Source organism: Doryrhamphus excisus, unplaced genomic scaffold (genome assembly GCF_037039965.1).
Source record: "Doryrhamphus excisus strain RoL-2023G ecotype Guam unplaced genomic scaffold, RoL_Dexc_Guam_v1.1 HiC_scaffold_24, whole genome shotgun sequence".
Lineage (NCBI taxonomy): Eukaryota > Metazoa > Chordata > Actinopteri > Syngnathiformes > Syngnathidae > Doryrhamphus > Doryrhamphus excisus.
Genome location: NW_027621862.1, coordinates 1356043 through 1374556, shown reverse-complemented (window position 1 = coordinate 1374556; position 18514 = coordinate 1356043). Strand labels below are relative to the sequence as shown.

The window sequence follows — 18514 nt, the reverse complement described above, 5'->3', positions numbered from 1 at the left end:
CTAGGCTGGATCATTTGCACCCCAGGACAAGTACATCATCATCATCATCATCATCACCATCATCATCCTGCAACCTTAGCTTCAAGAGAGCATGCAGGCTTTGTTCTGCTCACTCGGGGATGTTTGGCAGCGCGCTGATAGATGTGATTATCCTTAATGTCAGCGCGTAGCCGCGTCCCCGATAACACATTCTCTCAGTCCGATTCATCCCCGCTTATCTCTGCGTGGTGTCGGTAAAGGCTGGCCCTCCGTGCCAGAAAGGAATTTCCTTTCTGTGTTTTGGTTTGTTTTCTTTTGGGTTTTTTTAATCACTGTGAGACATAAATATAGGCGGGGTACCATCTACCTGTTACCCTGAATCACCCCCGGGTATGCCCGTTCCAGTATTGAGCCTTTTAACAGGGCAGGGGTGTATAAAGCATAAGTTAATATTTATGTGTGTGAGGTTTCTGGTGTTTTTTTGACCAGAAAAGTGCATTTTCAGCAAGTTGAAAAAATGAAAAAAAACGTCATACTAACCCCTTACGTTTTTTTTCAGAAATCAACGCCCTGAAATACTGGCGTTTTATGCACTTTTTGGGTGCTTCTGGGCCCCCTGGTGAGTGTGTGTGAGGTTTCTGGTGTTTATTTGACCAGAAAAGTGCATTTTCAGCAAGTTGAAAAAATGAAAAAAAACAACATACTAACCCCTTATGTTTTTTTTTCAAAAATCAACGCCCTGAAATACTGGCGTTTTATGCGCTTTTTGGGTGCTTCTGGGCCCCCTGGTGAGTGTGTGTGAAGTTTCTGGTGTTTATTTGACCAGAAAAGTGCATTTTCAGCAAGTTGAAAAAATGAAAAAAAACAACATACTAACCCCTTACGTTTTTTTTCAGAAATCAACGCCCTGAAATACTGGCGTTTTATGCACTTTTTGGGTGCTTCTGGGCCCCCTGGTGAGTGTGTGTGAGGTTTCTGGTGTTTTTTTTTTACCAGAAAAGTGCATTTTCAGCAAGTTGAAAAAATGAAAAAAAACAACATACTAACCCCTTATGTTTTTTTTTCAAAAATCAACGCCCTGAAATACTGGCGTTTTATGCACTTTTTGGGTGCTTCTGGGCCCCCTGGTGAGTGTGTGTGAGGTTTCTGGTGTTTTTTTTTTACCAGAAAAGTGCATTTTTAGCAAGTTGAAAAAATGAAAAAAAACGACATACTAACCCCTTACGTTTTTTTTTCAAAAATCTACGCCCTAAAATACTGGCGTTTTATGCACTTTTTGGGTGCTTCTGGGCCCCCTGGTGAGTGTGTGTGAGGTTTCTGGTGTTTTTTTTACCAGAAAAGTGCATTTTTACTAAGTTGAAAAAATGAAAAAAAACGACATACTAACCCCTTACGTTTTTTTTCCAAAAATCAACGCCCTGAAATACTGGCGTTTTATGCACTTTTTGGGTGCTTCTGGTCCCCCTGGTGAGTGTGTGTGAGGTTTCTGGTGTTTTTTTTGACCAGAAAAGTGCATTTTTAGCAAGTTGAAAAAATGAAAAAAAACAACTTTCGACTACACTTACCCTGACCGGGTATTGAACCTTGCTCCCCTGCACCATGAAGCTGCAGGGCTACCAGTTGAGCTAGCCATTTGGCAAGCACCAGCCATGTTAAAATGGAGATGATGACTGCGAAACGTGCCGGACGTGGAAGAAAAATGACCAAGAACTACTCTCATCCTGGGTATTGAACCTTGAACCCCTGCACCACTAATCTGTGGTGCTGCCAGCTGAGCTAGTCATCTGGCAAGCTTCATTTATGTTATAACAGACGTGATGACTGTGATGCATGCTGGACCATAAGAAATAGTAAAACAACAAATAACTGCTGTTGCCCGCACTGGGTATTGAACCTCGAACCCCTGCACCATGAGTCTGCAGTGATATCCATTGATCCAACTGACCGACAGAATTGCTAAAGGCAAAGGCAGGGGAGCATCTCGAAGAGTCTATGTCCGCAAAATCGTAGTCATCACCTCCCTTATAACATCATGATTGTCAGCAAGCTGACTAGCTCCATTGGTAGCACCGCAGATTCATGGTGCCGGGGTACGAGGTTCAATACCCGGTCAGGGCAAGTGTAGGTCATTTTGCCATTTGTCCAGTTCCAGCACCCATCGTAGTCATCACCTCCATTACAACATCATGAATGTCTGCCAGCTGACTAGCTCCATTGGTAGCACCGCAGAGTCATGGTGCTGGAGTACTGTGTTCAAATCCTAGTCGGTCCAAAAAAAAAAAAAAAAAGTGATAGGGTGTTGCCTTCCCAGTCGGCACAATGAGGGGTGTGTGTAACTTCCCCCCTCAACTTGAAATTATGCGGGATCCCGCCTCCAAAATGATCCCGCCTCTAGAGGGATTGTTAAATAAATATGTGCCTCCAACTGGATGAAGTCAACATAAAATGAGAAGTAGGTGGAGTTAAATGGGCGAAAAAACGTATAGTGGGGGTTGGCCGGAGGGGAGGAGGGTGGCGAGGTGGGGAAGGGGGGGGTGGGGCATGGCGGTCGTGAGGGAGGTCGCGCGTGGGGTGGATAGGCATAGTCAGCTGGCTTTTAAAAAAAAATTTTTAAATCTTTAAATAAAATTTTTAAAAGATATTCTTTTGTTTGAACAACCAATGCTGGGATTTGAACCAGGAACTCCAACACCATGAAACAGCCGTGCTATCACCTGGGCCACAAGGCCGGCAATTATGCCTTGTGATATAACGGAGGTCATGAGTACGATAGGTGCTGGAGAAATGTTAAAACAAGTAACAACTGCAGTTGCCCTTACCGGGTATTGAACCTCGCTCCCATGCACCATGAATCTGTGGTGCTACCAGATGAGCTATCCTTCTGGCAAACGCTATGATGTTATAACGGAGGTGATGACTACAATAAATGCTGAACCTGTGGAAATGTTAAAACAAGCAACAACACTTGACCTCAGCGGGTATTGAACCTCGCTCCCCTGCACCATGAATCTGTGGTGTTACCAGTTGAGCTATCCATCTGGCAAACACTATGATGTTATAACGGAGGTGATGACTACAATAAATGCTGAACCTGTGGAAATGTTAAAACAAGCAACAACACTTGACCTCAGCGGGTATTGAACCTCGCTCCCCTGCACCATGAATCTGTGGTGTTACCAGTTGAGCTATCCATCTGGCAAACACTATGATGTTATAACGGAGGTGATGACTACAATAAATGCTGAACCTGTGGAAATGTTAAAACAAGCAACAACACTTGACCTCAGCGGGTATTGAACCTCGCTCCCATGCACCATGAATCTGTGGTGCTACCAGTTGAGCTATCCATCTGGCAAACACTATGATGTTATAACGGAGGTGAGAAAAAAATCATGTCATGTCGTTTAAAATGAGAAGTAGGTGGAGTTAAGTGAGCGCAAAAAGGGGAGGGGAGGAGGGTGGCGAGGTGGGGAAGGGGGGGGTGGGGCATGGCGGTCGTGAGGGAGGTCGCGCGTGGAGATCTGAACCAGGAACTCCCACACCATGAATTTCCATTGGAAAAGTGCATTTTAAACAAGTTGAAAAAAAACGCCATACTAACCCCTTACGTTTTTTTCAAAAATCATCAAATTCAAAATCTGGCTTTTTATGCCATTTTTGGATGCTTCTGGGCCCCCTGATGAGTGTGTGTGAGGTTTCCTTAGTTTTTTTGACCAGAAAAGTGCATTAGAAACAAGTTGAAAAAAATGAAAAAAACGACATACTAACCCCTTACGTTTTTTTCAAAATCATTTAATTCAAAATCTGGCTTTTTATGCCATTTTTGGATGCTTCTGGGCCCCCTGTTGAGTGTGTGTAAGGTTTCCACTTTTATTTTTGACAGAAAAGTGCTTTAAAAGGAAGTTGAAAAAAATGAAAAAAACGACATACTAACCCCTTACGTTTTTTTTCAAAATCATCAAATTCAAAATCTGGCATTTTATGCCATTTTTGGGTCCCTCTGGGCCCCCTGGTGAGTGTGTGTGAGGTTTCTGGTGTTTTTTTGACCAGAAAAGTGCATTTTTAGCAAGTTGAAAAAATGAAAAAAACGACATACTAACCCCTTACGGTTTTTGTCAAAAATGACCGCCTCAAACAATGGAATTTTTTCCATTTTTGGATGCTTCTGGGTCCCCTGTTGAGTGTGTGTGAGGTTTCCACTTTTATTTTTGACAGAAAAGTGCTTTAAAAGCAAGTTGAAAAAAATAAAAAAAACAACATACTTACCTTACTTACCTTACCTTATGTCTTCTGTCAAAAATCACCGCCCTCAAAGAATGGCATTTTATGCCATTTTTGGATGCTTCTGGTTCCCCTGTTGAGTGTGTGTGTGGTTTGCACTTTTATTTTTGCCAGAAAAGTGTTTTAGAAGCAAGTTGGAAAAAAATAAAATAAAAAAAACGACATACTTACGTTTACATAAGTACACATAAAAAAGTACGTAAAAGGCGTTTCACGTAAGGATTGTGGAATATGAGAAACATTTAGCAAGGTTTCAACCATGTAGATTACAGTGTCCATGTTGGCATGGCACGTCAACAAGCCATTACCTTCTTAGCATTAGCATTCGCTTCAACAACATGTCACTGGAGAGGCGGATGAAGGTAATTCCAACCATAATGCCAGATTGTTCTGTTACCACTGCCGCACTTTTGTTTGATGTCGATGAAAAAAAAAAACCACATGCCATGCTTCCAGGGCTCAACACGCTCAAGGGGATTTACGCCGTGTTGTCATGACTCTTACGCTGTAGATTACGTGTTAGCCAGAGGTCACTTGTTGCTTCCTAGTACGGTAAGACGAATAGTCCCAGTTATTTCATGTGCTTCAAGATCAATATAGATAGTATGAATATAATGTTAGTTATCACCCTTATTGCTTAGACAATAGAAATGTGCTGAAGAGGGCAGGTTCCCGTGACCCTGATCAGAGACCCTCAGGTCCTGGAGGTGCCTGGATGCGCCAACAGCGACCCTGCAGATGTTTCTCTTAATCCTGCAAGAATAAAACAATAAAAGTAATTACTCTCACTCTTATACACACACACATAGACAAACAAATACAGCTTCTGCAACTGCTTTCTTCCCCCCTTAGAGTTGCACGACTATGTAGTAGGGACCCCCGAAAGAGAGTGAACTGCATACTCAGAGTGGAGGGGCATGTCACTGGGTACGTGGTTTCACTCTCCTCGCTGCGAGTAACTTTGAATATTGTTGTCTATCACTTCTGTCTTTCCGTATTTAAGTGTTTTTACAAGTGTCACAGGAGTTTGAACCTGACACACACGCAGTATGGTATCGGAATTGGTGTTGACATGCAAAACAACACTATTTCATACTCGTTTATACTCCTCAAAGTATGCTGGGTAACTTCATGTTAGGGAAGTGCATGTAAACCATGGATTTTGTGCATCATATGAGCTTAGAGAAAATGATTAAGGAAATGAATAAGACGGTATAAACACTGCATCGCCGCATCGGAATGCTTGTATCAGCTTTCATCACGACCCTTTATTTTTGCTGCGTAATTACGTGGGGAAAGATGCGGCCCGCCGATAGGGTCCACATGCCAAATGGCTGGAAATAGCGTGGACAAAGTGGCATGTGTGAGAGATTTTGGTCCACCTGTGGAGGACAAGCATAGATATGACTTATCTATCATCCCCACACAGGATATGAACTCTTCAGTCAGGCTAGGGGTTTGCGCGGTGCAGCTGTGGGTGCTGAGAGACGCGTGTTGTGCAAGGTGAACTGTTTGGCAGCTACACATTCCCGAGTCTGAATCCCCCCCCACCCCTCCTTCGTCTCATCTCCTGGCTCTAATCTACACACAGAAACAAGCTGGGCTGCTGAGTGAATAGGATCCACTGCCAAGTGCTTTGGTTTTTATTTTTCTGATTTCTTCAATCAGTAATAAATAAATATAATAATAATAATAATAAAACGGCAAATAATAAAAACTTAAGAAACCACATATAGTTGGTGGGTAGACAAATGATTTTTTTCAGATTAAAATGAACAAAGCATTATTAGAGCCCTGTAGACATGACAAAACACGACTATAGTCACATTTATACTTTTATTATTTACAACATATTGCGCAACTGCAGGGTCTTGAGACACATGCTAACTCGCAAACTAGAGACCTAGCGACCTAAACGGTAGCCTTCAAGTTATTTCCTTTCAACTTAAATAGCCAAAAACTTACCACTTCCACACGGATAGGGAGGATAACTCCCTATCCGTAATAATTTTTTCTGGGTACATGATACCATACAGCATCCATATCAAACTTGCGCGGGGCCGCACTGACATTAAATTTTCATATCAAGGCGGGGGCCTCAAACTGGTGTCCTGCGGACCACATTTGGCCCGCGGGCCGCTTGTTTGAGACCGCTGCCCTAAAGTAACCCTTTCCCTCTTTACTGCATTCCTGTGTAGTACGTAGAAGTAAGCCCCCCTCCCCCCCCACCACCACCCTTTGACCCTCCCTTTAATGTGGGTAACACATTGTCTTCCTGTCGACATGCATAAACACCTCTTTTTTTGTTCAGGCGTTATTAGTAAATGATGGCGCTCTATATCGTCCCTACTGGACGCATTCCATATATATATATGTAAAAAAATATATATGTTGACATGTACAATATATGTATTTATATATGTGTTAATATGTACATCACTTGTTGATGAGTTTGAGTATTTATTTACATGTTTATCTTTGGTAAACAACGTTCCTCCATTGTGTGGCTTGCGGTCTCCCGAGTAACGCGAGCGTTAGATGGTTGTTCGTCAGTAGTTGAAATTTTGAATGTAATGGCCGCCCATGCATGCAAACGCAAGCGGCCAGCCGGGCCTCTTTTGTGCGACACACACAATAAAAGCATTTGAAGGACAAGGCAGCGGCTTGGATCTCCAGCGCTTTCATGTCAAGTGACACTGCAAAAGGCAAGACAAAGTGGCCAACTCTTGCACTATCCCCCCCCCCCCCCCCTTCTCTTTTCTGTTCTGGGACATTATTTCATATTCTTTTCAAGTGCTGCCAAGCTATTCTCGCAGCTTTGATGAAGATTTGTGGAGTTTTCATCTAAAAGGCTGTCGGTGTTTGAGCGCGGCGGCTCTGTAATCACATGTTTTTAACACAAAGCGGCATTGTTGCACATTTGTCTGTGTTTACCAACTAGAACAGATGACTGATTGTTTGATATGAGATGTAACCCCCGCTGGAGGGAGCATCCCGTTGACAGTAAACACTTGACCTTGGCCTCGAAGGACATCATTTTATGGCTGGATTACGCAAGAATTATTCCAAATGTACAAAATGTTGTTTAGGGATGCTTACATTTTCTTGTATTCATTCATTTTCTACCGCTTTTCCTCACGAGAGTTGCGGGGGGGGTGCTGGAGCCTATCCCAGCTGTCTTTGGGCGTGAGGCGGGGTCAGCCAATCACAGGGCACATATAGACAAACTCACATTTTTGAGTTGTTAATTTAATTTAATTTAATTTAATTTAATTTAATTTAATTTAATTTAATTTAATTTAATTTAATTTAATTTAATTTAATTTAATTTAATTTAATTTAATTTAATCCTGAAGCAGCAAAACAGCCCCAGACCATCACACTACCACCACCATATTTTACTGCCGTCAGTTAATATTCTGCATCATACATTGGTAGTGTATTGTCTGGTTGATGTAGCACCACAATACTCTTACTGTAGTACTGTAGTATGCATACCTATGGACAATTTGGAGTCGCCAATTAACCTAGCATGTTTTTGGAATGTGGGAGGAAACCGGAGTTGCCGGAGAGAACCCACGCATGCACGGGGAGAACATAAAAACTGAGGGTGGAATTGAACCCTGGTCTCCTAGCTGTGTGGTCTGCACACTAACCACTCATACCGTGCTGCCCACATTTTCTTTTAGACTCGACTAAATTTGGGTTTGAGTAACTGCACCTTTAACATGTAATGTCCCTCTGATGTACTTGTTTCTGATCCTATCCATCCTGGTCACTCCCAATGAGAATGTAAAATAAATCACCAAAGTATAAGAACCAGTTATTAGCCACCAGTGATCCTATCCATCCTGGTCACTCCCAATGAGAATGTAAACTAAATCACCAAAGTATAAGAACCAGTTATTAACCACCAGTGATCCTATCCATTCTGGTCACTCCCAATGAGAATGTAAAATAAATCACCAAAGTATAAGAACCAGTTATTAGCCACCAGTGATCCTATCCATCCTGGTCACTCCCAATGAGAATGTAAAATAAATCACCAAAGTATAAGAACCAGTTATTAGCCACCAGTGATCCTATCCATCCTGGTCACTCCCAATGAGAATGTAAAATAAATCACCAAAGTATAAGAACCAGTTATTAGCCACCAGTTATTATTAACTATAATAATAAACATATGAAGCTGTCTTAAAGGGGAAGGAAGCAGAGGAAGAAGTTGAAAGGGATTTCCACTCTGCTGTCAGAAGAGGTTGTCCACATTGTTAGGTGGACAGGAGGCGGGGTTTAAAAACCCCTTGATGTTGATAGTGGACGGAGGGGGTTTAAACCTGATGGGGGGGCGCAGAGGGTGTTGTCCCCTGCTCCCCATTTGCATGCCCTGGCCTGTGGGTGGCGACGTTAATAATGCGGCAACTGGCAAGATTAATTGTGGACAAGCAGCGGGATTATGAGGGTCTTTGTGGGGGTGCCAAAGGGGAAGCGGCGGGTGGGAAAAATGGGGCCTGTGATCTGCCAGGCTGAGAGGAAATTAGTCAGGGCAGGCTGGAGCGGCCTTCTTTGATAAAAAAAAAAAAAGTGTGTACCTAAGGAAATGAAAAGCCTGCCAGTAAAAGAACTTATTGAAAGAAGCAGACAGAAATTGTTGACATTCTTGAGAGGCCGGCGTCATTAATATTCATTGTGATGATGAAAAGTCACATTGTGTTCTCACTCAAGAAGACATTTTAGCACCTTTACATGGTTCCTCTCACTTTTCATTGGCCAAGTTCAGAAAGGAGGCTCATTTTATGTCATGTGACCTCTTTAGTTACATGCTCCTTTAAGCTCCTGTAGCAGTCTCATGCCACCTGTTGGATTCTTCTCACATAGCAGCACTAAACTCATATTAAAGGTCCCATGTTGGAAGAGCTTTAAATATTTTAAATTTGTCTGAGGTTTGCAGTTTAAAAGTAGGGGTGAGCAAGATTTATGTATCAGAGCAGACTGTTAAAAGTGTTAAATATTATGACTGTATTCCGATAATATTTTGACTTTATTCCCCAAATTCAATTTCCCCCCAAAAAAAATGAAATGTACGTATTTTGCTGTTTGTTTGGTTCTCATATAATTACAACTTTTTTATAAAAATAACATCCTTTTTCTTCAATATTTCAACTTTATGCTACAAAAATAATGTTACTTTTCCTCATAATATGATGTTATTGTTGTGAAATTATGATTTTTTTTCTCATTAACATAACTTTCCCCTTAATCTTTAGCCTTTGTAAAATTACTGCTGAATTTAATTTGGGGTTTTTTTATATAATTTTCTTGTTAAATGATATATTGAGAATGTGCCGCGGGTCAATTAAAAAAAAAACAGCTGCAGGCTACAAATGGCCCTCGGGCCACACTTTGGACACCCCTAATATACACTGCAACTACACTTGTCCAAGGTAACAACGTAACATTAGGTCATTCGTTATCAAAGACGTATTTATATGTTGTGAAACTTTCCCTTAATCTTTAGCCTTTATAAAATTACTGCTGAATTTAATTTGGGTTTTTTTTTGGGGGGGGGGGTAATTTTCTTCTTAAATTGTTAAATGATATATTAAGAATATGCCGCGAGTCAATAAAAAAAAAAACAGTTGCCGGCTACCAATGGCCCTCGGGCCACACTTTGGACACCCCTGATATACACTGAAACTGCACTTGTCCAAAGTAATAGACACTATATATCACACAGAACAACGTAATATTAGCTCATTTGCTACCAAAGACGTATTTATATTTTACGTTTATAGATTTTTTTTTATTTAAGCCAGTTTATTTTATATTATTATTATTATTATTATTATTATTATTAGTAGTAGTAGTAGTAGTATTCCTATTATTTGTAGTACTATTAAACCTACAACAATAGTAAATGGAAATTCCATAGGAAATAATAGAAATAGCAATAGTCCGTTCCAGTGTCAAACTGCGGCCATCACGTTTGTTAATTTTGAAGTCGTCTTACATTATCTCAATCTTATGGATGAAATTTCACAATAAAAGTAAAACCATCATGTCATTCCTGTTCCTGTGTAGCTTCCTGGCATTGACTCCCAGCTCGCGTTCCTCCATCCTCCATCCTCACCCCGCCTCCCTCACCCTGGTAGCTCAGCTGCAACTCTGTCACGCAGCCAAGCACGTTAATGCGCCGTGAGCTCTGTATCATGTCCAATTCTAATTAGCTTTGTCAGGCCTGAGCCCCCCCCCAACCCCCATGCAGATAATATGATAATGTATCTTCATAACCAAGTGACCTTACGCGTGCCATATTTCTCCCCTCTTTGGTCAGATTGTGTGTCAATAAAGTAATGAGAGTCCACAGGGGGAGGATTTAGGATGTTTGTGGTGGGGTGGGGGGGGGGGCTCTCAGGTGTGTTGATGTATAAGTCTTATTATTCTACCTCACTGTTGTATACACAGCTGGGACGTTAAGAAAATAACTTTCACATGAAACTATCATACATAATATGTGGATAATCATGCAAGTTGATGTCTGAATGCAGCATCTGCCAACTGTTTTTTTTTTTAAATTATTCATCTATTTTATCATTATCACCATTTATTTACTTACATTGTGCTTTACATTTATTGTAAAATATTTAATTTAATTTAATGTAATTTAATTTAATGTAATTTAATGTAATTTAATTTAATTTAATTTAATTTAATTTAATTTAATTTAATTTAATTTAATTTAATTTAATTTAATTTAATTTAATTTAATTTAATTTAATTTAATTTAATTTAAAACAGCCCCAGACCATTACACTACCGCCACCATATTTTACTGTTGGTATGATGTTCTTTTTCTCAAATTTGCCATTTTTTCCAAGCCTCTTTCTTATGTTGGGGGTCATGAACGCTAACCTTAAACTGATGCAAGTGAGGCCTGCAGTTCTTTGGATGCTGTTGCGGGGTCTTTTGTGACCTCTTGGATGAGTGTAACTGTGACTATGGCGGTGTTATTTAATGTCTATGCTCTAACTACGAAAATAGAGCAGGTGATTTGGAATAATAAAGGAGCTCATCGATGAAATCACCTGTTGGAGGAAAAAAATGTCCGTTTTCACAAAAGACCCCACAACAACATCCAAAGAACTGCAGGCGTCACTTGCATCAGTTAAGGTTAGCGTTCATGACCCCAACATAAGAAAGACGCTTGGCAAAAATTGTAGAAAAAGAACATCATACCAAAAGTAAAATATGGTGGTGGTAGTGTGATGGTCTGGGGCTTTTGAGGGGATGAAAGCCCTCGGAGGCCCCCCCCATTCCCCTTTTTTTTTTTTTACTCAAACCCTCAATCTCCTGACTGTGAGGCTAGTATCCTAACCACCGCGCAGACTCCAGTTAAGGCATAAAATAGCGCGTCACAGCAAGGCTAGTCCAATTTGACTGCTTTATGTTTTCGTATAGATTCATACCAAATCCCGAGAAAAAATATTTTAGTATTTTGTGTGACAGATTCAATGAATGAATTAGCCTGTCAAATTCAGTCGAATACATTTTTTTTTTTTTTTGGCCCATTTTTTCCTTTTGCGTTTTCTGCGTCTTTGCCCTGACTTCTTAGCGCTGACAGTTGCGCCTCCAGCTCGCAGGCACAGACGTGTGCATCCATGCAGATGTTTCGTGTTTTTCGCCGAGCCGCTGAGGTCATCTCAAATACCAAACACACACCGGCACGTACGTATATAAAAAAAAATAAATAAACAAAAACAAAAAAAAAAAAACGCATGCTTGGGTCGCATCTGCTCGAAAGAAACCAGAGCGTCCGGACGCGGCGCAGAGCAAACACTGACAGGCGCAGGTTTCGCTAACACTGACGCAACATAATGAGGAAGCCAGAGGTGCAGCCGATCTCACCGCGTCCGGCCGCGTTTCCCTGAGTGATTGATGCGCTCCAGTCAAATGAGGCAGCGCGCTGACTGATATGACACTTGTCTCGCTGTGACACTCGTGTTCGCCGCTAACGCTTATCGGTGTTGATGGGCCCCCACTCCACTCGGTTATTTTTGATCCCTTGTTCTTTTTATTTCTGCTCCCCCCCCTCCTCCTCTCCAACCCGACTCTTCCCTGCTTCGCCCGTCTCCTTGCCACATCAAATCAGAGTGTGAGGGATGGAGGCAGGACCCTCAGGTACTAGCTTATTAAGCGCCAGGCCAGACAAGACGAGATGAAAGTAATAACTGGGAGAGACGACAGCCGGGTGGACATCTGATGTCTTACGTTACGGATTTTTCTGGCCAGAACATTTTACGGTCCAAAATGACAGCAATGGAGCCAAATATGGTTCCTTGAATGAACGTCTTCAAATGTTTTCAGTATGTTTGGCCTCCGTTTGATTCATTTCCTGGTTAGTTTCGGTGTCACAAGATCTTGCAAGATTAAGAATTTAAAATATTTTTCAATCAGAAAAATAAGGCCTAGACCAGGGGTCTCAAACTCAATTTACTTGGGGGCCACTGGATTTATTAAAAACAAAAAAAAAAATTTCTACAAGATTTTCTACAATTTTCTACAATAAAAGCTCTGATAAAACATTCCACTGTTCTCAAATATCTTAATTTTTATTTTTCTACACAAAATAAGATGAAAAATAAATAAACAAATCAAGAATAAAGAAAATCAATCAATCAGTAATAAATAAATAAATATAATAATAATAATAATAATAAAAACTTAAGAAACCACATATAGTTGGTGGGTAGACAAATGATTTTTTTCAGATTAAAATGAACAAAGCATTATTAGAGCCCTGTAGACATGACAAAACACGACTATAGTCACATTTATACTCTTTTTATTTACAACATATTGCGCAACTGCAGCGTCTTGAGACACATGCTAACTCGCAAACTAGAGAGCTAGCCACCTAAACGGTAGCCTTCAAGTTATTTCCTTTAAACTTAAATAGCCAAAAACTTACCACTTCCACACGGATAGGGAGGATAACTATTAACAGTTATTTAACCTTTAACATGAACATGAATCAAACGTAATAATTTTTTCCGGGTACATGATACCATACAGCATCCGTATCAAACTTGCGCGGGCCGCACTAACATTAAACTTTCATATCAAGGCGGGCCTCAAACTAGTCTCCTGCGGGCCACATTTGGCCCACGGGCCGCATGTTTGAGACCCCTGATGTATACTATTGTTTTCGGAAAAGTCTTTTTATCACGACCAGGAAGTAACAATGTATCTGTTGCCTCCAGATAAAAGCATTTCAGGCGTCCGTGGATGAAAATGAAATATTAGTCATCCCATTGCGGCGGCCATTATTCAATAAGTCTTTGATCCCAGTTTGTTATTTTCATTGACTGTTGACCCAAACCTTCAGGACATGACTTTAGCTGACGTCTCACATGACATATCATACACAGTGTTTTATTGTGGAAATATTTTCTACGAGCTGCTCGGACGATGAGGGCAGAAGAACATCAAACTGAGGAATGGATTGAGGCGCTTTAATTTGCTAGACTACACAGTCTGTTTTTAAGTATAATCATTCTTCTGTGGTATTCATAACGACTTGAACTTTATCCTTGTCTGACTTTTAAACAGGACTGTCTTCTCCCAACGTGTGTCTTGACAAATCTACCTGTTGCCTGTCAAGTCGCTGTGTGATGATTTTAGCTTTTAGATTTTAGATTTTAGTTTTGTTGAGTGACAAGCTCACTGGGAGTTGCCTTCGAGTTCGAGTCATGACCATCTCTTGCCAAACAAAGAGCCACCTCTTTCTCACCGACCCATGAGCACCACACTATCACACTTGTTTACAACATTCTGTCTTGTGATCTTGGAAAATCCATCACACTTTTGTGTACACACACTGTGAGTAAACTTTAAAAATACTGTAAGGCAAGCGGTCCAGAAACTGCCGTCGTAGAGTATCTATTTTTCCCGAAAATTAAATAGCACCCCTATAGTCAACTTTACAATCATTCATTCACTGTTTATCCTCACAAGGGTTGTGAGTGTGCTGGAGCCTATACCAGGCGGGGTACACCCTGGAATGGTCGGCAGCCAATCACAGGGCGCATATAGACAAACAACCATTCACACTCACATTCATACCTATGGACAATTTGGAATGTTTTTGGAATGTGGGAGGAAACCGGAGTACCCGGAGAAAACCCACGCATGCACGGGGAGAACATGCGAACGCCACATAGAGATGGCAGAGGGTGGAATCGAACTTGGGTCTCCTGACTGTGTGGCGCTAACCACTCCTCCACCATGCAGCCACCTTACACTCATGTTACCAAATATATAATATTTGGTAATATATATACATATATATTACCAAATATATAATATTTGGAAATATATATATATATAATATTACCAAATATATAATATTATAATATATATAATATTTGGTAATATATATGTATATACATTACCAAGTATACAATATTTGGTAATATCTATATACATTACCAAGTATACAATATTTGGTAATATGTCCATATATTACCAAGTATACAACAATTAGTAATACATATATATATTACCAAATATTATATACTTGGTAATATACAAATATTACCAATAGTAATATAGTAATGCTAGGGGAGCTGAGAGTTGTGAGATCATTCAAACCTCCAACAAAAGCCTGCTGTTGCGGTGATCAAATCTGGTGCTTGTGTGTCTCACCGGACATTACAGTAACATTACTGACACCGAGTGACCAGTGTAGAATACTACATAGAATTTCTGTATATCATTTTATGGTTGCTACAAAATGATTGACATGTTTTGTAGCTTTAAGTTGGTGTCAGTGATGCTACTGGAGATGTGAGACAAACGCCCTACTTCCTTCTAGAAAGCCGACAAGGTCACATGTTCTCCTGCATCCTGGTCAGACAGATGATGTGTCCAAGTAAACTCTGCCTTCTACTCCGTCTCATCTGTCACTTCCTCCCTTGGCACCTTTCCTCCCTGCTCTCTCCATCTTTCACAAGAGCGACCTATGGACCGCAGCTGTGCGGGGGGAGCACCACGGTGTATTTATGGCCACGCTGCACTTTGTCACCTGCTAGCCGCGCAGCTGGGTGGAGCTGGGTGGAGCGTGGACAGTGCCGCCCTGGCCTGGCCTGGCCTGGCCTGGCCTGGCCTGGCCTGGCCCTGGGTTTGTGTCTGCTGCATCTGCACTGCTGCTTGCAACTGTTAATGGGCTCTAGAATCACAAAGCAGAGGTGGTTGCCACTGCCAGCAGACTGACTAGAAGTTTTTTTTGAAGTAAAACTATACTTAGGTCTATAGGTACAGTATGTGGAGGTCTTTTGCGCAATTTCAGAGGCGTATATTTACCAAAAATGCTGGCATTTTGCGTCCATTTGAGGCATTTATTGCGAAGGATCCGCCATATTAGTCTAAGCTCCTGATTAAAAATGTTAAGACCAGTTGAGAACTTGCAAGATTTGACATTTTGCACTGTTGGATCGTAAGAAAGTCGATGTGGATTCAGGCCTTCCATCTTCCCAAACTATAAGATGATGATGTTATGATCAAGAAGCAGATACCAGTTGAACAATTTCCAAAAAAATTGTCTATGGAAAATACACAGGCTAATGTTATCACTTAGGTGTTGATGTTAGTTCAGTATTGGTGTTTAATGGAAGTAACTGAAAGTAACGAGATACTATTCAGCGACACTGCACTGTTGGATCTTAAGGAAGTCGATGTGGATTCAGGCCTTCTATCTTCCCAAACTATAAGATGATGATGTTGTGATCAAGAAGCAGATACCAGTTGAAAAATTTCAAAAAAATTGTCTATGGAAAATACACAGGCTAATGTTATCACTTGGATGTTGATGTTAGTTCAGTATTGGTGTTTAATGGAAGTAATCAGAAGTAACGAGATACAATTCAGCGACATTTTGCACTGTTGGATCTTAAGGAAGTCAATGTGGATTCAGGCCTTCCATCTTCCCAAACTATAAGATGATGACGTTGTGATCAAGAAGCAGATACCAGTTGAAAAATTTCAAAAAAATTGTCTATGGAAAATACACAGGCTAATGTTATCACTTGGATGTTGATGTTTGTTCAGTATTGGTGTTTAATGGAAGTAACTGGAAGTAACGAGATACAATTAATTATTACAAATTAAATAATATTAAGACATTTTTAAAAAACTGTTAAAAGAACAATTATATATTTTGTATTTTTATTACTAGCATTTAATTTTTTTCATATTTAATTTTTGATACATTCATTTCCTATGTATTATTGTGACAAAATAATTGCATAATACAATTTTTGAAAATACAAAAATTAATAATACTATAATAATATTAATATGACATTAATTCATAAGGAAAATAATTATTACAAATTAAATAATAAGAACAATTTTTTTAAAACTGTTAAAAGAACAATTATATATTTTGTATTTTTATTTCTAGCATTTAATTTTTTCATATTTAATTTTTGATTCATTCATGTCCTATGTATTATTGTGACAACATAATTGCATAATACAATTTTTTAAAATACAAAAATTAATACTACTATAATGATACTAATATGAATAAGGAAAATTAATTATTACAAATTAAATAATGAGAACTAATTTGTAAAAACTGTTAAAAGAACAATTATATATTTTGTATTTTTATTACTTGCATTTAATTTTTTTCATATTTAAATTTTGATTCATTAATTTCTATGCCACCTGATCCTCTTTGTGTCGCAGGGTATGCCAGGAAAGTTTAGCCTTGGAGGAGGTCTGCGTGCTGCTGTAAGTACATTATGTACAATTATGCTGTAGAAAAGCCAAGCAAATACAGAACTAGAACTTCCATAATATCCAATCGTGAAAAATGCTAATTCTTGCAATTTTCAACCGGTTTTTGATCTTGTTCATGTTGGTCAGCGCTGACCTCCTAACCACCTCCTCCTCTTCTCTTCTATAAGGTCCCTTCCGTCCTCATCACCCCCCCAACCACCACCCGCCTCTCTTAGCATACTGTACATCTTAGCCTTCAGCTTTTTGGACCTTCATACGAGGTGACAGCTCCTCACACTTCAGTGTTCCGATCACCTCAAGTAGCTCACATATCGGGAAAAATGAGCACACTTCCCGGGCACAGTGACCAAATGTGGATTGACTGGGGGTGTCCGCGGGCCCCGTCCTCGTGTCCTGACAGAACAGGCCTGCTGGTGACTCCTGCTACATGAGAGAGAGGAGCGCAAACGCTTTGAAGCCATTGAAGGTGATGTCACATTAGCTTAGCGTCAAACGTCGTCGTGTTTGAATATGCCGCCCCCCCCCCCCCCCCCCCCCCCGCTAATATGGCACCAGTATCTCTGTCCTCGTCTCTGCTTCCTGTCACTGCGCACGAGGCGGGGCCTGACAATGTCCGCTCGCATCAGGTTATTGCACGCTCTCGCGGGCGGCAGTCGGCGAAACGTCACTCAGCGCCGCTCGTCGTTGCCGGTTTGCCATTAGCACATATGGGGCCTGCGCTATCTGCTAACCTGACAGTGAGGCTGTGGCAGCGGAACAGGAACAGGAACAGGAACGCTACTCATTCTCGCGAGCATCCATTTTATATGTTGTTTTATTTTCTCGCATGCTGCTTTATGGTTCATAAAGGATGATAAACCCGAAAAATGTTTTATACAAATATTCCTGTAAACGCACCTTTACTCAGATCCTCACCAAAATGTACTTTATTTTTCCGAGGCACATTTCCACAAAAAATATGGAAATAGCTTTTTTTTTTGCGTGTGAGGGGGGTACAGGGATCTTGCTAAGTTGCATCATTGTGACAACATAAATAAGTAATAATTATGTTCAGTCAATTGCATATTAAAATTTTGGACAATACAAAAATTAATAATACTTAATTCATGAGGAAAATTAATTATTACAAATTAAATAATATTAAGATTTTTTTTTAAAACTGTTAAAAGAACAATTATATATTTTGTATTTTTATTACTTGCATTAATTTTTTTCATATTTAACTTTTGATTCATTCATTTCCTATGCATCATTGTGACAACATAATTGCATAATAATTTTTTTGAAAATGCAAAATAATTCATAAGAAAAAATAATTATTACAAATTAAATAATATTAACAAATGTTTTAAAACGGTTAAAAGAACAATTATATATTTTGTATTTTTATTACTTGCATTTAATTTTTTATTCACTCATTTCCATCATTGTGACAACATAATTGCATAATAAA

At 40.0% G+C, this 18514-nt stretch overlaps 1 long non-coding RNA gene across 1 annotated transcript in view; it reads left to right on the top strand.

Moving 5' to 3' along the window:
- The window catches only part of LOC131109877 (uncharacterized), a 127036-nt gene extending 109608 nt beyond the window's left edge, over nt 1–17428 (top strand). Inside the window, exons 4-5 of the long non-coding RNA XR_013625764.1 lie at nt 17008–17052; nt 17229–17428. This is a non-coding gene — a long non-coding RNA (uncharacterized LOC131109877). The remainder of the gene's footprint in view (nt 1–17007; nt 17053–17228) is intronic.
- Nucleotides 17429–18514: the final 1086 nt, after the last annotated feature.